At 41.8% G+C, this 16,410-nt stretch overlaps 1 long non-coding RNA gene across 1 annotated transcript; it reads left to right on the forward strand.

Moving 5' to 3' along the window:
• The first annotated feature begins 378 nt into the window (after positions 1 to 378).
• LOC306801061 lies at positions 379 to 11,862 on the forward strand. The gene is made up of 4 exons (XR_013773967.1): positions 379 to 507; positions 2,836 to 2,907; positions 4,356 to 4,590; positions 11,093 to 11,862. It is a non-coding gene; the product is annotated as an uncharacterized lncRNA (long non-coding RNA).
• Positions 11,863 to 16,410: the final 4,548 nt, after the last annotated feature.

The raw sequence follows: 16,410 nt of genomic DNA on the forward strand, positions 1-16,410 counted from the left end.
CCAGTCAGGTTCTGTAGGACCTGTGGCCCTACAGATGTCCCACATACCCATGAAGGGGCTGGAGATACCACAGAGCTGGTGTGTGATGGTCAAAGCCAACAGGTTGTGCACAGGGAGTGTGTGACAGTGCCACTTGCCATGGGGAGATTGATCCCTCTGTGCAGTGCTAGAGAGACCACAGCTGTGGCCAGCTCCCTGCCCAGAACCCACGGATCTGGAGAGGCCTGGCAAACCCAGGGAGATGATTTATGAGTGTGATGCTCAGCACACTCAGGGGAAGGCTGAGAGGAGGCTGTGTGGTAGCCAGAGCAGATGGGTTTTTTGTAACTTTCTTTGCAGACCAGCACAATTTTCCCAGGGAGATGCAAGCCCAGGGTAGTGGCTGCTGAGCTCACAAACTTGCTTTGTTTAATCATCATTTGCAGACTGTTTAATAGGGACCTGGAGACCCCAAAAACCACCAAGAGCCAGAGGATGACAACCACCAAATACCTCTGTAGGAGGAAGGTATGTAAAACTTTCATTTATTTAAGAGAGCTGAAAAGTGCTCAGAAAGGTATCATGTGCATAAGTGGACATTGAAGTGACAGACTGAGCTCTGGTGGACTTTGCTGTCATCTGAAGCTCTTTGGTTGGTCAACTCACTTTTGAACCTGGGCAGCCCTGCCTGCTGCTGCCATTGGTGTTCCATGTGCTGTGAGGGGTCTGGAGACCCTTAAAATGTCTGTGCTTTGGACCAGCTATTTCTAATGCAGGTCTTGGTGTTAAAACCTTTCATGTATGGTGTCTCCCACAGTCCTTCTAAACAAAAAAATCTCAGCAAGCAGCAGGTGAAACTTTACCTCTTGTTTTTAGTACTTATTTATAATTTCAGGCACCTTTGGATGTTCTCATTTCTGGGTCTGTCAGTTTTAGTGGTTAAGACTGTCAATATATTATGCTTAAGCCAGAGCCTGACCTTTGGGATTGGTGTTAGTTCTCTTATTTTCAACCCATGTGGTGTGTGGGTGCCTCTGCCTCCCTCCAGGCTCTGCTGCTCTCTGCTGGTCTTGTTCCACTCTATGTGGATTTCTCAGAGGTGTCAAGTCACCTAAAATTGAACTAAAGGAGGCAGGGACAGGAGGGAAGGGTTCAAGTGTGCCCTTTGCCTTTATGAAATGGAAAAAGGGTTTGGGGTCAAGCTGGTACCTTATGTGCTATCAGAACCTGGGTATTTGTAGGAAATGGGTTTTTGCTTATTCTTGTGTGCAGGAGCAGAGTCTTTTTCAACAGTTCATTCAGTAATTGTTTCACCCTTCTAATAACACCAGCACTGTATGGAAGCACATGGGTGTTCCCATCTTTTCCCTGTAGGCCTTCTGGTGGTTTTAAACCTGCTGGCCAGTTTTAAATGCTGTGGATCAGTGCTGGGCAGGCTCTTCCACCCTCAGCTCACCCTCAGTTGGGGACAGAGCAGCTGCAGGAGCAATGTGGTGTGAGTAACTGCAGCGTGCAGCTCTGAAAATACCTTCTGCTTGCAGACCCTTGTATTGCCCCAGAGGACTCTGAGCAGATTGTCAAGGGATGTTACAGTGTAGGATCCCAGAACTGTGGAAGGATTTAACCCAAACATTTGAAGGAGTCAGCCAGTTGGATCCTGACAGGAGGGACATTGGTGCAGAGCCTTTGCTGGGTCTCTGATGCTCAGAAATCTTCCTAACAATCCCCATGTCATGAGTGTTTTGGTGAGGAACTATATAAACAGACCAAAAGTATGTTATGCAATAACGTGTTTGGGGTCACAGGGGTGACCTTGCAAATGTAGCCATGAGGCATTTGCATGTAAAAACCCCAAAATTAAAAAAAAAAAAAAAAAAAAAAAAAAGTAGCTTCTTTCAGCTGCAACCTAAACTTTGTGTTAAGTTAAATCTCCCCAGTCCTGGCCTGATCCCTGTAGCCCCTCCAGGGCTTTCAATGCTTCCAACAATGAAAGTGAAATCCAATCCCATCCAATTAGAGGAAAATGAATGGCTCATCTACAATAAATGGGCTCTGAATAACAATAAGCCAACAAGAGAGCAATGAACTGGAGACAGAGTACAATCTTCCTGAATGTTAATCGACAACTAACTCCACAAGCTTCTTAGAGGTGGAAAGAATTGGAGGAAAATAGATTAGGGAGGCTTTAGAGCACATTGCCTTTTAACTGCTTAGGCCTCACATTTTTGCCTAAATACAAGAATGTTTCTAATGCTGCCTTTTGCAGGGTGAAGGGTGTGTGTGTGTGATGGGGTGTTTGTTCTCAAAGTTAAATGTTTTCAATTAATTTATAATTTGACATGGTAGGTCCTCCTGTAGGACCTACCTCTAGTATTATTTCATTGTTTCACTTACTCAGAAGGCCATTTTTAAAATTGCAAAGTGAAATGGCAGAAGCCTTGGAAAACGCTTTCTGTAGATCTGAGGAATGGGGCTGAATGAATCCATGAGTTAGCCTGAGACTGAAAAGAAGCTGGAGGGGTGAAAGGATAAGGAAAACCCTGCAGTTCAGTGGTTGAAGTGCTATCTGGACCCACAACACCCCCAGTGCTGCTGGTCTCCCCTAGACACCTTTTCACCCTGTCAAGGCCTGAAGCACCTGCAGAGCAGCTCAGCTGCTGCTTTCCACTGCCCTCAATCCCACAGGTAATTTTTGTAAAGACAGGGAAGATGCCAGGTGTCCTGATTAGTAAGAAGCTCCCACAGCCACACAGGCATATCCAAGGCAACAAGTTCTCACCCAGCTGAGCTGCATTGCCCATCCTCTCTACTCAGCCTATTAAATCCCAATAATCTTTGGGTTTTTATCCTTTCCAGACAGGCAGAGAGTTTATTCAGCTTTCCCAGCACTTCAGCTACAGGACCCAACTCAAAGGCCATGGAGACCAGGTGAGAGCAGGCTCACCTCACTGCAGGCTGGGCACCCACCTCAACTGTGGGGATAGAATGTTGATCCTTTGGGAAGCAAAGTTCCCCAGCACTGGTGCTGCCACAAAAGATGGTGTGGAGAGGTCCATGCAGAAAACAGAATGGAGTAACTTTTAAGGTGAATGATATTTTAAGTTGTATCTTTATAATTTATTCTGTTAACTGGGTTTCCTGTGTTGCATTCTTAATCACTAAGGTCTTCCCAAGAGCAAGTCCTAATTTGCTGTCTTGTGGTCTAAAAAGCTGACAAATAGGTCCATAGGAAACCAAAGCCTGTCCTTTCTCTGCAAGATGGGAACAAAGAGAGGAGCCATATCCCCCTTTCCCTCTCCTGATCTGCTGTACAAGCAAAGGCCCACTTGTGTTCTTTCAGAGCAGTTAGCAGTTAACATTTGATAGGCATATAAATAAGCTATTAAGTAATATACATGCAGAGCTAAAGGGGATTTGGAAGGGAGAATTATTAATTTGTAAATTAAATTGTAATTTTGTCTCGGTGGCACTAAAATAAATTTCCAAAGACCATTGTCTGCTTGAACAAAGAAAGGAAAGGAGCTGCTAGAAGCAGTTTACACAGTTCAGATATGAGGGTTTGTGAGTGTAAATAAGACCAGCATTGGTGCTCAGCATGTAGCACAGAGAACACATTTGCTGCAGTGTGCAGGGCATGCTCTGGCCAGCACTTGGGAATAGCAACACACCCTGCTAAAGCTTAGCATTGAGAGCAAGAGATGCCAAGGGGAATTTCAAGTTTCACAGATGTGTTTTTTCTAAAAACTGACTATAACTGTGGGACAGTGGCCAATAGAAACCCCTGGGTTTGGCCATACTGGGACAAAATACTGTTCCTTTCCCTTTCATCAACCTGGAAACTCTCACCTTGTTTTGCTTCTCAACTTTGGCTGTCACTAACTACAAAAGCAATTTTTGGTTAGCTGGGGATTTTCAATGCAAGAGGGTTCTGCCAGTCCTGAGAAAAGTTAGGGGTGCTTTACTCCCCAGATAATGTTCAATATAGCATTTAGACCAGGCCCAGACACCTTGAGAAGCATTAAAATTCTTAGTAGGTTAGCCTTATTGTGCAAAACTGCATGGCTTTATACTCATTGTATGACAAAAGGGAATGGCACCAACAGGTTAAATTGTTGATCTATAAAATCAGGTTCTGGTCACCCCAAAGAGCAGCATCTGTTCCTCGTGGTTGTGCCATGTGGAGACAGGGGTACTGCTTATATAACAAGTGCTGCTCATTGTGGAGTGTCACACTGAAGCTACTATGGTAAGGACAACTCTGATGAAGAAAACAATATTCTGTGAGAGCTTCAGAGCAGTTATTATCATTAGAAGGCCAATATCCTGTGAAAACAAATTCCCTTTTCACAGGTGCTCAAGTTTTCCTTTTTTGGTAGAACCAGCTGCACTTGCTCCTGTGACTATAATACCTCCAAAGCACTGCAGCCCAAGGGCTGATGTCCATTTTCTTTAGGCACTGGATCAACTCTCCCACGAGGATCTGCACCAGGAGCTCCTAAAAAGCTCCTGCTCCTGCTTCACACAGTGGGCAGCTGAGATGCCCAGTGGATGGACAACGTTCTCTCAGCCTGGAGTGCTTCCCCACTGGAGACTTTTAACGTCAGCCCTGGGGTAAGGTTGGCTGTGGTCTGGAGGCTTAGGGCTGTCCCCATGTCCCCATCTCCCTGTGACCTCTGAGTGGCAGCCTGGCCTGCAGCAAGCTTGCTGGGACATTGGCAGAAAAGCACTTAGAGCTCACAGCATAAAGCTTAGCCTTGCTGGGATAGAGAGAGAGCTCTCTGCTGAGATCAGTGCTCGTGAGATGGATGTTCCCTGTTATATTTTGTATTCCCAACCTGCTGCAGAGGCTGATGCCCAGAGCAGAGAGCAAGGCCAGCACTGCCCTGGCACTCTTTCAGGGGTGCTCCCCCAGAACAAAGCACTTTTTGAGACCAACTTGGGAGGCCCATGGCTCCCTATGGGGATCTTGTCCATTTCAGAGAAAAATCTGGCAAATTTTTGCCTTTTCTGTCCTGACATTTGTGACTGTTCCCACGTCAGGAGGGGTAAGTCAGGGACAGAACAAGTCAAGTCCTGCAACTCCCAGCACAGTGCTAAGGCCAGATATCTTTCTCTTGACAACCTTTATGGATGTTGCATAATTTGTAGACTAATAATTAATAAATAACTCCTCCATATGTGGACCTGCTTTTGCTTTCCTCTTGGTTTTTGACTGTCTGGGAAATCAAGCTGGGTGAAAAAGCTTATAAACAAGGTAAAAATTGTGCCTGGGTAGTTCTTGCAGGAGATGGATGCTCAGATGACTTTTCTAATACTGACACCAGGAATATCAGTAGTCTGATAGGGAGTGCTTACTGAGAAGCATATTGTTTACTAAGTAATACTTAGAAAGAAAAGGATTTGTAGAAAAAGACTGGTCTGGATGGAGGCTTTTTGTGCTGAACTGTGTTGTACACATGGGAACAAAGGTGGCCTTTTGGGGATGGGAGATATGACTCTGCCATGAGAGCAGTTGTACCTGTCATGCAATCTGTGCCCAGGAGAGGGTGGCGATTAACATTTCTCACTACAGTTATCCCTCTGAAAAAATGGAAGCAAATTTCTGTCTCTTATTCCCAGAGGACTTTACAAAGGGAGCTCAGGCCAGAGGCAGCCCTTTAGACTGAGGTATAAAACAGTCACTGTAGTGCCCAGCTTCTTTTTTAACTTCAGGCACTCGCCATCTCCCACAATTATCTTATGAATCCATGTTGTTTAGATTGATTTATTCCTGGTACTGTCTTTCAAAGTCTCTTGGTAAACCCTTCTGCAATCAGCTCACTTTTTTTGTGTGACTGACTCTATCAATAGTGTCTGACACTTGTTCCCTTGGATCTTGTAGAGGTGCTCAGCATCTATATGCAGTGTGTCCATCCCCCTTCCCAAAATTCAGGAGCTACCATAACGCTGTAAGGCTGCTAGAGCACCACCATCAGCAGGAAGCTCAAACTCAGACCCAGCTTTTCTAACATGCAGCTCTCTGCTGCATCTTTATTAGCTGTAGCACTGCAGGAAGGAACATCTCAGATCTTCATGTGCATCTTTTCTCTGCTCAGCTTGCCTGAAAAGAAAGATTTAAGAATATCTTTGTCCTGGAGCAGCCAGGATTTAATCTGCAAGCTCCTGCTGCCCCCTCTACACTCTGAGGTGTTGCAGGCCTGCCACATGCTTAGAGGCTGCCAGAGCATAGCAGAGTTCATTTGAATTTGAATAAAGTACTGAACTTTGTTTTGAGCCCTAAAATTCAAATCAGAATGCAATGAGCACACGCCTGGAGGATGTGCATTTTAAAAAGAGCCACTAAGCTCCTTTTTAGGGTTGCCCATATTCTTCATCTCTCTGGTTTTAACATCTGGAGAGAAAATACTGAAAAAAAAAAAAATAATAAAAGTCTCTGCATTGAAACATTTCCCAAAACATGGACCTCACTGAGAGATTTGCACCAGCTTTTTTCTGTTACAGGGAAAAAGTGACTCCTTAGATAATATACCCTTGTTTCTTTTTCATCACAATAAGATTTTGGTTAACTCAGAGAGACTACCCTAAATATGTTAGGTTTAAGAAAAAAAGAAAAGAGGAACACCCCCCCAAACCAGTAAAGTTGAATTACAGCTAAGATTCTGACAATTTGGGCAGAGCTATGTTGTTTTGGAAACACAGTCAAAACTGAAAATTTTCTGTTTGCTGTAGGAAAATGGCTGCCACATTTAAGGGGTGCTGCAAAAAATCTTCAATAGTTAATTAGAGAGAGAAACAATCACCCTATCCCTGGAGTTATCTAGGGCTCCAAGTCTCACCAGGTAATCCTTTTCCAGCAGAGGTTTGCAGAGAAACTATCAAGTCAATCCAAGAATAATAAAAACGTTAATTGTAGGCTTTGTCTCCCTAGAGAACACGTGGACTTTAAAGCCTCTTGCAGGGATTTATCACGCATGAGAATGTGGAATATTTTTACTGCTCCTTCTTGCTCTTTTACTCCCCAAATACTGGAGTTTTCCAAACATGATGCTCTCAAAGACTAAATCCTTAGCTGGTAGAAAATGGGATCATGCAGCCAATTCCCTCTGCAGCTATACTGATTTGCACTGGCTGCAGATCAGTCCTGTTATATTACCTATGCACAGAGTGGAGTTGCTTTAATTCTTTATTCTTGTTTGATTTCAATTTCAAAAATAAAACTGTCTTACAAAGTACGTGTTTACAAGTGAGTCAAAACCCATTGCACGGAAACTATTTAATTGTAAGCAGGTTAAATCAGCTTTCCTATGATAACATCTCCTGATATTGGTGTCTCTTTCTTGTTCAGGCTTAAAACTTTGCTTGCAAAATCTCCTTGTATTCTTTTGAACTCCCCTGAGAGATTAAAAAAAAAACAACCCTCCAGTTAACACTCCCTCATTTCATTTTTAAAGGTCATGCTTAGAGCTGGCAGTTGTTATAGGAGCTGTCCTCTGTAAAGAAAAGTCTTAACTAGCCAGGCACAGACTTAACCTCAACATGGAAAAACTAACATTGTCACTAGGATATGGAGAAACCATGGTGAAGAGCTAGCAACAGCCAGACCACGGCAGAATGAGCAGTCGGCATCTGCTCGGTGGGCCTTTATCATGCAGTGTTGTATGTACGATTCAAAACGCACAGGACGATTGTTGAAATGATGTAGACAAATTGACTCAAATTAGTTGAGCATGGGCCATGCAAAGTTGAAGCTTGTTGAGGCCAGACACATAGCAACAGCTCGGCCGGGCCCCGCGCTGGCGGCGCAGGCACAGCAGCCCACCTTAGCAGCCTCTGCTTTTGTGCCTGCCTGCCCCTTTTCTTTCCATTCTGCCTGCCTCTAGACAGTCCTGGCAGAAGCAAACCCTGCTGAAGACTACACTAGCACTGATAATTTTATAGAAGTACTTGTGAGCTTTAATGTTATTTTATACTTCCTTAATCTTTTGACTGTTGCTTAATGACAAACAAATCCCCAAAGAACTGGGGAGGTGGGGGGAAGATTAAAAGGATTTTGAGATTGTATTCTCTGCTTTCAGTCAAACTGTCCCAAATCCTGCCAACACAATTCTCCAGTGCCCTATGACACTCCTCCCCAGACCACCAGGAGTGAGTTTCTTATTGTATTTACAGTAATCTAATTACAACAGTTCTTCAATTCAAAGCCAGCTTTGGTATACAGACTTTAGCAAGAACTCTCCTCTAGTGCAGATTGCAAACTTTAATCTTTTAAACTAACAGAACACCCCCTTCCCCCAAAAAAATTTCTGAAATGCCTGTGTAAGCTACTAAGATGTATTCCCCCTCCCACACCCGCCAACACTTCACCCATCTTTTTGTTAAGTTTCTTTTGTGCCAATTTACTGCCTAAGGTAATAATAGAATTTCTGAGAGATGATATTCTGCAAGGTTATAAAATCATGGTAAAAGCAGGTTGCCTGCCAGAAAATTCCTTTTTAAAAAGGTATTTCTCTAAATATTAGTAGTTACCTTAATTTTTTAAACTTCTCTCTGTTTTTTTTTTTGTAGTTAAAGAAGCAGCTATGTAGAAAAAATATAGACTGAACATTTTACTTTAAATAGTCTTGGCTTAAAAATTGTCATTACTCAAAGCCACTTGATGCAAATCTTAAAGCTGATTAATTTTATTTAGAAGAAACAGAGGACAAAAGTAGATGGAGTTTGTACATAATAAAAATGTCAAGAAAATGAAGACAGAAAAGATTGTTTTACATGGAGAAAAATACAAAACAAAAGTACATCCGCAATGAATTAGCAAATCTGGACATTCTTAGTGTGCCACTGCAGCCATCTAGCTCTATACACAAGTATTGCACTGTTCACTTTCAGTTCCATCACAGGTTTTCCACTTAGGGCTTTTACAGTAATACTGGGTTTACCAAGACACATCTTTAGCAAGTTTGAGGCAGCTTTTTTCTTCTTCCTTTCTGGCATTTCACTTTGTGAGTTATGCATGCATACAGTCTAACCTGGAATTCAAGTTAGTGAAATCTTTGCTCCCAAAAAGATGAGGAATAATCTAGGTCTCTCTCATTACTGTGTTCTTTTGAAGATATACAGAGGGCAGAAATAATGTATTTCATATTAAATTTCAAATGCTCAGTTTGTGCTTTGGAATCAGTCTGGCTTCTGTGAGATCCATCAATCATTTTGCTTTCTAGTATGTTATCAGCAGTCCTTGTCATGTCAAAATTGTTTTAGTATTTAATTCATCTTGAGATTCATTGCTCTGCAAGTGGTAATCAGCTGGCCAGTCATACTTCTGCTATTTCCTACTGTTTTCTGTGAATCTTGAAAATCTAGGAACACAATTGTATCTTTTCTCACATTCAGTCTTGAAAAACTACCTCTAAAGCACCTTTGTGCTGTTTTCCTTCAAGCAAACGGCCCATGACAATGCTCAATAAATGATGCAATTATTTGGCTTGTTTAATCTTTGGATTTTTAGATAATATCTATACTCTGCTTAGTCCAAAGAATTAAGAATAATTAAATAGCTTAGAAAAGTTCATATGAAAGAGCAGCTGCATGAAAACTCTCAACTTCCATCAAAGTGTCTTATAAATGAAATTGTATGTAGTAGTTGATCTCTGTGAAACCTAACTTGAGCTTTAGTCTCCAATATAATAGGTCTAATCCCCACAGTCTGCTAATGTACAGAAAATACTCCAACCTTTATAAAAACAAAGTTCCTTACCAGTTTGGGAGATACTCTCATGTGAGACTCGGGCTCCTCCAATGAAAGGAAAATGCTGCGTTGCTGCAGTGGGAAGCGTGGAGCAGGCATCCCGAAGTGTATGGATGCCATCTGCTGGTGCTAAAGAATATGACCCTCCATCCACCTTGGCGATGGATGTGGAGGGTCAGATCGCATTTTTCATATCGGCATGAGCCACTCACGTTATTCCATGTCTAAACTCACATCAATAGAAGAAGAACCAAACTGAGTTTATATAACTCTCCTTTAAATGGTTTCTCTCTGCTTCAGCATTAGGTTTGTCTAATGTTTTACATCATCAGAGTATAGCGATTTAGGAATAAAAGGTATCTCTGCTTGCAGTTTTGCTGAATATCATGTTTAGATGTACTAATCCTCATGTAAGTTTGTTAGATCATTGTTTCACATGTAGTGCTGCATGGAATGGGTTCTGCCAGCAAAGCCAGGTTTAGCCCAGGGGATTTCATCTCTCTGCATTTGTGACCTTTATTTGTGCAAGGCACAACCTTTCCAAATTTGACACAGACCTCCAAACTCACAGGACCTGAAAAAAAACAAATATCAAATGGGTTCAGCTCACCCTTGCATGCCTTCTGCCTCCTGAGCTGTTAAGGCTTTTGCTAACTTATTCTCTCTTTCCATAGCATTACTCCAAACACTTTAAGATGTCAGTGTGAATGGAACAGTTGGTATGGGAACCTTTCCAAAGAGCAAGGTGTGTGCCAGGGTGTGTGAATTAATCTCTATAGAAATGGGACTGATTTAGGTGGTTTTGCCTAGAAATGCTAGGGTGAATTTAGAAGGTGGTTGTAGTTTATAATCAGAATCATCATATTGTCATTTCATAATCAACAAGTAATCAGAACATTCCTTTCTACATGTTTGATTAATTTTCTTCGGTCTATGCAAGAAGAAAGGGCACCAGCTCCATCATACTCCCCATAATGCACAGTGGATATGATACACTATACTTTTTCCAAGGATTATCCATTCTTGTGAAGCTTTCCTCATTCCACTGTTCTTCTTAGACAGATTTCTTCTCTTTCTTTCTTTCTTTTTCACTCTAGGCACTTCATGCTGTTAGAGATGACCCAGAGCCAAGCAAGCTGAGAAACTTGTCATTATTTAGTGCCTGAACTCCAAAACAAGGTCAGAGCCAACAGTGTAGTTAATGATGGGAAGTGGTTAATGAGGGATCACCAAAGGGATATGACTAATGAAGGGAAAAGGATTGCAGAACTGCAAAGTCACTGAGTGCATTGCATGGCAGATAAAAATCCTCTAAGTAACTCCAACCCCACAGTCATGTTTTCTTCCTCCCATTCCTTATCCTGCTAGCACAGCAAGAATTTCTGAATCACCCATGGCAGGACCTGGCAAAGCTGCAGTTCCCACTGCTGGAGTTCAAGTTGACTGCACACACACACACCTCTGACACCCAGATTCTCTCTGCTCCACACAGAGCTCAACAGACAGTTGTACTGGAAAGTCCCCTAAGCAAGGACAGAAATCCCATCCATTCTTTCCTCCCAAAAAAAGGTGTTCTGTGTCTTCTACTGACTGTTAACTGCATTACAGGAGTGAGTCAGTGCTTTAAAATGTAAATAATTAATTATGCTGCCATCATCATCACTGGTATTATTTTTATTCTTTTCTTAAATAGGAAAAATAATTACTGGAAATATAGGCTTTAATTTGAAAAATCAGGAGAAAGAAGAAAACTATATTCCACATTGAGAAGCAGGGTTCAAAACCATTGTGCAGAATTTAGATCTAGTTGTGTATGGGATTGTATTTGATGAAGTTCAGAGGCTTAAGTCCAGAGTTTGTGAAATCACATGGTTTCCTTTACTCTTGCATGTTCCTTTCATCCCCTCAATATTCCAACTGTTGGAATGGAGTGGTCAGGCAGAGATCAGGCACAGCATTAGGAAACTCTGTCATCAAGTATTCACTCCTTAGCAGTATCAATAGGATCTTACTTTGTATTTGAAGTAGGTGACTTGCAGTTAAAAATAGACTTGAAGGAACTTCTTGTGAGTGTTCCCACAACAGTTTTACAATTCTGTTTTGTATTTGTCTTTTCATTTGTAGGAATAAACACAGTAACAGCAAAAAGAGTCTCTGGTGTGCCACTACTCTGATATGCCCAAGCTGATGAGTCTCCTGATTAGGAGCTGGCAGTGATCAGGCCATTTACGTGACCCTATGACACCGTGGAGTATTGTTATGCTGCCACCTCTGAAAGGTACCAGAAATACCTGAAAACATTTGCTCATCTATAACCTGATAAATAGCTGTACCAAAGTCTGGAGGTCCCTCCTGATTTTCCAAATACTTGTGTGTTTTATCAATCCAATGGGAAGAACAAGAAAGCAGAGCAGGGAGTTGAATATCTAACTAAACTGGTGGAAGGCATCCACTCAGCTCTGCTCAACTCTCTCTTGGGAGAGAAAAGCAAGGGAAGAGGTGCTCGGTGCCTTTACATGCCTGGGTTTTATCTTTGCTTTGTTTGTAAACCCAAAAACATGGAAGGACTTCTTGCTGTGTAGATCTGTAAATCTGATATTGTTTCATTTCATAACAAAAATGGAGGCATGGTAGAGATAAACCTGACGAGTGACTTCATGCTAAGCACAGTGTGTTATTTTAAATGTCAACCTCTTGGGGAAGGTTCCCATGCCAACAATTTTCTTTGGAGGTGGGTGGGTGAACACACACCCAACTCATAACTCACTCAACTTTCCACCTGCACAAAACAGAACAAAAAAGCTTATGAAAACACAAGAAGAGCAGACAGCTGGGAAACAGAAAGAAGGACATTTTATTTAAAATTGAGTAAAAAACCAAAATGTCACAGGAGCTGCTGCGCTTCTATGCAGCACACCACACCTAGGAGATTAAACAGCAATATTGTCATTTGTACCTATTTATTCAAGGCAGGGATCTGACCTTTCCAGGCTCATTTGTTTCAGCAAACTTTGCTCATGCTACTCATGACTGCTCATATTCATAAGGCTTGCAAGATTAGAACATCAAATAATTGCTGATAATATGAAGACAGTGTGACAGAAAGAACAATAGTGTTTCTTATTATGTGATTATCTTTCTTTTTTCTTTAAGGCTCTGTGAAACCACTTCAAATACTTTGATCATCTTCTTGTCAAAGGTAAATTTTTTAAATTGGCCACTGTATTTCTATAGATATGAAGCTTTTCTGTGATCTCTGCAAGTCTCTCTTAGTTCTACTAAGTAATGTTATTGTAATTGTTTTGTTCAGGGTTTGTCAACCGAACATTTGGTTTGTTCACCCAATCATTTTCTCAGTTGTATGGAAGAAATGCCACCCTGCAGGTTGAGCAACAGATCAGACTGCTTCAGGGGATGGGTAGCTACAATCTTGTCCCTTGACCCCAAAATGACACCATGGCCTGACCTATAAAATGAGGACAATTAAATCTATTCCTTTTGTAAACACTAGTGCAACACATGGTTGAATAGCACTATGTAAATTTAAAATCTTAATTAAACTGAGGCAGAGAGCCAAGTTATCACAATGCACACACACTATTTGAAACCAGCTCATTAATAGTTCTGCTGCTGGAACCAGTTTCTTAATGGCTCAGTAATGAGCTGACTACAATCACAAAACCATGTTTCTTGATAATTTTTTAAAAGTAGGTCATTATGAAGTGATAATGTCTTGAACTTGTGTGTGCACAGGTAACAAAAAAGATACCTCCAAACACTGAATGGCCCAAGACTTAAAATCTGTTATTTTTTATTCACTATTTGTATTAGTATAACTCTGTAACAAAAAGGAAAGAGAATACTCTGTCTTTTTTGATGGTAGCTGGCAGTATTTTGGTACTTCAGTAGAATGTTTGATCTCTGCTAATGTCTGACCCCTCAACCAAAAATATTGTGCAACCAACTCACTTCTCTGAGTTTCTTCCCTTGCATGCTACAGTCACCCAGAACCAGCAGACAGTTTCCTTTCCTATGAGACAAGATGCATCTGCAGATGAGGCATCATGCTTAACCAAGCACATCTCTTCATATGCAATGAAGACATTAAATATGTTTGAGTGGGGTATGCTGCTCTTTCATCCCTGCCTGGTTTGGTGAGTAGTAAACCAGCCAGCAGCCTCACTACCAACAAATACTGGATATTAATTTCCCTCCCTACCTCCTTCCTTCCTTCCAGCACACTATTAACCTAGGTTATCTACTCAGGGAACACATTTTTAAGCCCCATAGTAGATTTATATTTGGAATTTGCAAAAGTACAGTCCTTGCCTAATCCCTCTCCATTATACCACAGACATGGATGGGGGAGGTGTTTACATCCATGGCATACAAGTTAGGAGATGCATCCCATAAGGTCCATCCCTGGCCTTGGCTGCTCCACTTCAGAATCTTTAAAAATAGATCAGATATAACAGCACATCTCACAAGCTTTTCTGTTGCCTTCCCTGTTCAGGCCATCTGTTGAGCAAACAGTTCAGCTGGAGTTTGTTGTCAGTCATATGCCTATAGACTTCACCAGACACATACCAAACACAAGCTCTGCCTTTTCACAACAGCTACCTACAACAGGAAAATGGTACTGCAAGGTTGAGGGATTCAGGAAACACTCATCACATTTTAAATTAGGTTCTGCACTGAGAGAGAAGGACTTCTTTTAGGGCTCTTTCCTAGCCTACATCAAATCCCACACAGTAAAACTCAACCCTGGCCCTAGTTCCCCACAGCTACTGCAGCAGAAGCAACCACAATCCTCACAAAAGAATAGAAAATGTATATATTTTGACTTTACTTCAATTATTTTCTGCATCTATAATTATAGTGTGTTCATAGACAAAATGTAAAAACCTATAATCTAAATGAAGGAACCACTCCTTCACAGGCGAAGACAGAATGTTGTATTTTTTTCCATTTTAAAATTGTTAAGAAGGTAATTATATGCTATTTCCAGTGAAAGCGTGTTATTTATTTTTCAGATTCAATAATACTTAAGAAGTCTTTTCAGAATATACCAACAGTAGACCGTCTTTGAGTCTGCTTATAAATAAAATGTTCAGTGAATGAAAAATTAAATGAAACCAAAAATAGTCATGATGACAACACCTCTGCAACTAAAACCTTTCCTTCAGCTACAATGTTGGTATAGCAAAGTAACAAGCACATTGCTCATTTATTTTCTGTTGTCTGCAGAGATGTCATCCTGAAGTTTTTCAGTTACTACACCTGTCAGTGAGGCTCTTCTCCCAATATCTCTGGCTTTACAAGGAAATTGTAAAAGCCCTCTCTCTGTGGGCTCAGCACAACATTTGGCTGACCCACATCCTGTGCTATTCAGTCTTCCAGTGTTTGAAAAGATGTTAATCTCTGTGATGCCTCTCATTTTCAGTTACTAGGAGGCAAAACATTCTTTGATGCCTTGTGCTGTAAAGTTTATGGGTGATTACCTCGATTACAGAAAAAATACTCAAGCAGCAACTCTTTCTGCTGCCATGAGAAGCTTCAGGCCTTGCATTTGAATCAGAGCACCATGTACAGCTGGGCCTTAGGACAAGGGATAAATAGCAGCTATAAGAAAATATCCTTATCTCAAAGGCCAAAAAGATGTCAGCAGTCACGGGTGTCTTATATTAGAACCAGGCAGGTAAACACTAAATAGTAAACACTCTCTGCAAACACTGAGCTAAGAGTGGCAGCCTCCCAGACGGAAATCAAGATCCCAGACTAGAACTCCTGTGTGTGTACTATTATTTCTAAAGAACATGACTAATCCATGCACTCAGCGTGTCTCCCATATCCTGACAGAACCCTACCAGACACCACCCTCAGTTTTTCACTTGGATTGTCCCACATTGATGCTTTCACCCATTCAGATCCAAACCAGAGAATATGGATTTATTTGTTAAGCAGGTCAGGAGTGCCAAGTCCATGTGATTAGCAAACCCCTGAGCCCAAGCAGCATGGCTCTGATAGATTGTATTGATGCACAAATGAAGGAGGAAGCAGAGGTAGTATTTTGTCTATATAACTTTTCTAAACTCATGAAGCATTCAATAATTTAGTATTCCTGTGCTGCTGAGAGCAGTTCTGTTTCTAAAAAGTACCTGTGACTTTCTTCTCCCCCTTGACCATCTGGCATTTCCTTGTCTGTTAGACAATTTCCTTGTCTAACAGACTTGAAAGTCTCTGTTCATCCCCAGGGATCATTAGAGATATACACGGATATTCACCCCAAAGAAGAGGGTGAGCATCAGAAAACCTGTCCCTCCCCAGCTATCCTCATTAGTGTAGTTACCTATAAAGCCATGCCCTTAAACCATGATTACTACAAATTTATTCTCTATAGATGCCATGTGAGAAGCTGAGCTATCTCAAATAGTAGCTGGGATAAAGGGTGCAATGTAAATATTGTTTAACATAAACCTAGGTCCTTAGGATTAGTGTCGTGGCTCCATCAGCCGCCGCTGATGGACTGGGTGCAGCTCCCTGTTGGAATGCGTTGCTTTGCGCTGCAGGGAGCTCCTGCAGGCTCCCCGCTGTGCCAGCAGCACGGGCAGGGTGCCCCAGGGGTCATCTCTTCTGCAGGACCTCCCGGCCGAGACGCTGCCCAGTCCAGCTGAGCGCCACAAGCC

Source organism: Erithacus rubecula (genome assembly GCF_903797595.1).
Source record: "Erithacus rubecula genome assembly, chromosome: 4".
Lineage (NCBI taxonomy): Eukaryota > Metazoa > Chordata > Aves > Passeriformes > Muscicapidae > Erithacus > Erithacus rubecula.